The sequence below is a fragment of the Arachis hypogaea genome, chromosome 2, assembly GCF_003086295.3.
Source record: "Arachis hypogaea cultivar Tifrunner chromosome 2, arahy.Tifrunner.gnm2.J5K5, whole genome shotgun sequence".
Lineage (NCBI taxonomy): Eukaryota > Viridiplantae > Streptophyta > Magnoliopsida > Fabales > Fabaceae > Arachis > Arachis hypogaea.
Genome location: NC_092037.1, coordinates 93,352,564 through 93,358,060, shown reverse-complemented (window position 1 = coordinate 93,358,060; position 5,497 = coordinate 93,352,564).

Here is a 5,497-nt window from a genome sequence, read left to right as displayed (position 1 = left end):
AAGTAAAGCAACTTAAATCTAACTACTCAACTAACTAATCATACTACTAACTATGCTTTCAGTTATTTGAGATTTATAATATTGTCATTCACAGTCCACTTAAGTAAGTATTGGTAGTTAGAATACCATCTTATATATATAATGGCTCATTAATTAACGACAAATTTTTAAGTAAAATTCTGATTTATGATGAATTAGTCATTATTAGAATAATAAATTTTTTTATACGAGTCATGAAGAATTGAGAGATTTTGGAAGAGAAAACTGCAAACTGAATAATCTCTAGAATTGTATTACGGTGTGTTACATAAAGTACATATATATAACACTAGGCAACAATAACTCATCACCAATTTGACTTACTAAATTATATATAAACATAATAGAATAACTAACAAAAAGCTTTCTAATTAAGTAAGAGTTTTGCTATCATTTTTTAAAGGCTCTGATTATATTCTGAATTTTCTTGATTCTTATGTCTTTCTGTTCTAGGATACAAATATAATTATTCATGTGCATTTTGTATTAACTAAACTTTTTTAAAAAATTGATTTTATGACATGATATCAAAATTTATATATTCAAAAGATTTAGAGTTCGATTCTTGTTAATAAAAAAATAAGTATAAGATAAATAAAAAAATAAAGTCTATGCAAATTTTAAATAATTCTAAAAGAGATTTTAGTTTGAAGGACATGTTAGAGATATAATTATTTATATATTTTTTCTTATCAACTTAAGTTTTTGAAAAAAATGACTTTATGATAAGTTTTGATGTATTAGTCTAAAAGATACCTTAGAAAGCCAAAAAAAAAAAATTTGATGAGAATCCCAATTGGATATCATCAGATAATCACGCTGCATTGTCATGATATCACTTTTTTTTAAATTTAATCTGATAAAAAAATAATATAAATAATTATATTTCTAATACTCCTTCTCAAGTAAGAATCTTTTTTTTAAGTCTGTTTAAATTTTTTGTAACAAATTTTTTTTCTTTTATTTATCTTGTGATACTTTTGTTCACTTTTAAAATTCACCAAAAATTGAATTCTAAATCTTTCAAATTTAAAACTTAGATACCATATCATGATTTTACTTTTCCTACAAACTTAAACTAATAAAAAGAGATAAGATAAATAGTAATATCTCTTAGACACATTATTTACTATAGTTTTTGGTTATGGATAATATAGAAAAAGACCTCTCAATCTTATAGAAAATTCAACTACTATTTAGAGTTATAACCTACTATAATAATTGTTCACTTAATTGTGAATTATATTACCCTACGATTTTTGGTAATCTATGTAATTAAGACCAATTATATAATATATATTGTTTGAATTTTAATTTTTATCTAATTTATTTTTTATAATAAATTTTAAATATTTAAAATTATTTATTTTTATATTTTTAAATTAAATATTAATTTTTAACTTTTTTGAGTAAATTTTAGGTATCATAACAATCATCATTAACTAATCATGTACTACTTTTGTAGAATTGGGCTAACAAACTTTCACGTGAGCATGCAATATTTTCGTTAAAAAAATTAATCAATTTGTACGAAGTGAAATTTGGTGTGACGCCCTTCTTCCTGTTTGCTTGAAAGTGTTTGTACATAGAATCGTGGTGGATGTGTTTCATTCATGGTCCCAGCTTCTTCTTCATTATATACAGACGATCATAGACCTAAAAAAAGTAGAGATTATTGACACATTTGAAAGAGAGAGTTTGAGAGGGAGAGGTTTGTAGATTTAAAAAACATTATTGCTTAAGCTTGTAGCAATAAAGGTCTGGAGCATGGTGTCAAAAGAAAAGTCTTTACTTTTGAGTTTTGAAGCATAAATAAATAATGGACATTTTTTAAGGATTTTTAATTTTTGTATACAATAGTATTGGATATATAACCACTATATATATATGCTATTTAAAAATAAGGGATTTTATAATATAATATTAAAATTACTATGACCTAAAAATTTAAAATTTATTTTTTGCTATCCCAAAAAAAAAACTAATGTAAGACAAATTAAAAGAAAAAAAAAGAATTATACAAATTTTGTTTTAGATATGCAATAATTCAATCCATTCACTAGAGAGAAGATATACACAAACCTTTACAAGGCATATTTGGTTCCGCTATTCAACTCTTAGAAAAGAAAATAATAGTTAAAATTAATAGTTAAATTAGTCTTTAAAAGATGAAGTATTTTTTAAATTTGTTTTTGAAATTTTTTTTTTAATCAAATTAGTCTTTTAAAAGTTGCAAATCAATTATATATGTCTTTCAGTTACTCCATACATAATTTTTGTTAATGATTGATGATGTGAAATGTTAATTGATAGCATACATGACACATAACATATTCAATTAGACGTTGACTAAATATGTTTACGAAAATCTATCAATTTAGTCACTCGGTCATATTAGGAATAAGATTTTTGTAATTAAAAAAAATGAGTAAATTAAAAATTTTTCATAAATATATTTGGTCAATATCTAATTAGACATATCAGGTATTATATATGTTATCAATTAACGTTTTATAACATTAATCTTTAAAGAAAATTGTTAATGAAGTGACTGGAAGATAAGTATGATTAATTTTCAATTTTTAAAGGATCAATTTAATTAAAAAAATCTTTCAGGACAAATTTAAAGAATTTTTTATTTTTTAGAGACTAATTTGACTATTAACCGATAATAGTTATGAAATCTATGATTCATGTAGTGTTATAGCTCATCTGCAACAGCAGGTATAGAATCAAACTTAAGCATGTGAGGCAATACATTCTAGACCTTCTCCTTTTTTGTTCCATCTCTAAATTATGATCTCAATCTCATTTTCAGTGTTCTGGACGGGTCCAATTTCCATTCATGAGGCGTAGAAAATGAGGACTCTTGTGAATATAAGAGATTACATATTGAATGAGCTTTGTCTTTTCTTTTGGCCATATTAGGGTTTGGATAATTAAGTAGTGTACAAAATTGAATAAACCAAGATAGGGACACATAAAAATGTGCATGAGAGTCACCTTAATCTTTTTAATTATCTTCATAGCCATATATATATATTATACATGAACATGACGACTCAAAATTCAGATTTCACAAGATTTTTGTGTCTCCTACATACACGTGCATGTGTAACACTCTTCATTTATTTCATCACCATCAACCATGCAGAAAGTTGTTGACACTTCATTATTAGTACTACTTGCTTCTCCCCCCCCCCCCTTCTCTTTCTCATATTCATGCTTGTATTTTTCAAAGAAAAGGATAATATATAAATATATATCATTATCATCATCATAGTGTTTTATACATTATTACATGTATATTTGTCTTCACTAAACAAAAAACAAAAAATTATTCCCTCTATTATATGTGCTTTGCTTTAATTTAATTTGTAAAGCCACCATGGACCCCCACTAGCTTCTATTTATTAATTTCAAACCACTATGTGATATAATAATATAATGTTGATGTGTGTTAGAAATATAGTTTAATATATATAGAGACGCAAAGGACTAATAACCACAAAAAAGAAAAGAAGAAAGCAAAAAAAGCAAAAGAAAGGAAAAGAAAAGAAAAGATAGAGATACAAAAGACAAACCACAAAAGAAGGAAAGAAAATAAAATATAGAAGATATACATAAAAATATCACCAATAATTTAAATTGAAGTAGCTTGCTTATACATAAATATATAATGAATAATATTAGAAAATTAACTTTTTTTTAGCTAATATCAACTAATTTTTATTAAAATTATTTTGTTTATTTTAAATTTTAGATCGTAAATCTTAAATTTTGAATTTTAAATTATTAATCTAAATTTTAAAATTGGCCAATGTGAATTAGTTATCTAAAAGTTGAATTCTTTTATAATTTTTCATATATATTATATGTATAATTAACTTGTGACCAATACAATAACATCATTAGATTCATTTAATTTCAGGTATAATAAAAAGTTAATTGTAAGTATGATTTAATTTACTTGGTGAACCACCCCACCACTTGTTATTTGTATATTAATTCAAACCAAGTAATTGGCTCATATATACTATATATTTGACAAACTCAATTAGACTAATCATATTAGCCTCGTTAAGTTAAATGCAATATCTTAATTAATGAGATGAAGGGTACTAGTACAATTTATTTGAGTCAAAGCAAAAGAGAAAACAACCCCACAGAAAACTGAGTGACAAAGTAAAATCTGGATTTTGTCGCTATATGTGGAGTGTGGGCAAAACCTGAAAATGGCAAGCGTGCAACAAATGTAGGGCAAGAAGAGCAGCATCCCCACACGTGCAGCAGCTTTGTGGCGTGTCATGTTCCTACCAAGCTTCAATAATTGAATAAAAGCCAATATTATAAGCGAGTCACAATAAAATAAAGTGAGTAACTAAAGTTATATGTATATGCATACACCCTAAAAGTTAAGGTGAGTATCAATATGGGAAATGAAATGTTTTCAGCTTTACCAGCAAGGACAAATCCTGAAATTTTAATAGATAAATTTTTTAGTTTTTTTAATTATATTTTTTATCATAATTTTATTTTTGATATCACAATTATATGAAAGAAACAATAATATTAATAACATATTATAAAATTATTTTCAAAATTTATAGTATATTTAATTAAAAAGTCATCACATATTTTATTAATTAAAATTAGTTTTTTCTTATTTTAAAAAACTTAAAAATAAATTATAAACTATTAATTATTTGAAAGGTATAATATTCTTATAAAATATAATATACAAATATTAAAATAGAGTGATAGCTGAAATTAAATAAGTTAAAATATAAAAAGTAAAGTAACTTTTTCCTTTTAAGAATATATATAAATTTAGAAAAAAAATATTTTTTTACTAGAAAAAAATCTAAAGTATACAATATGATTATCAAAACATAACTATGTAAGTTGTTATTAATATTATATATGTTAATATTAAGAGAACAAACATTTTTTTTAAAAATAAATATATAAATGAGTATATAAAAACTAATTTAAAAATATAAAGACTTAAATATATAATATTAAATTAATTAGGTAAAAAATATTAGTAAGTTAAATAATTTAAATATAAATCCATCACATAATAAAAAATAATATATATAAAACTACTAAATTACATCATATTTTTATTTCCTTAAACGCATATCTCATGTATAGATATATTATTTTAAAATTTTGAGAGGTAAAACGAGGTTATTACTCACCCTTTTATATTCGTTCCTGTTTACCAATAAATTTTGTTCGATCCTTAACTATTTGTTTAAAAAATAAAATATTTGTTACTACTTTAAATATTTTTAATTAACCTGTAATAGTAAATAATTAATTTAAATAATTTCTGTAAAAATTTTGGCTACGAATTATAAAAACATATTTATTTATTTTTTCAAACAATGATTAATAATAAAAAAAGGCCTCGCTTTCTAAAAAGTACCTGCACATGGTGAAAATATACAAT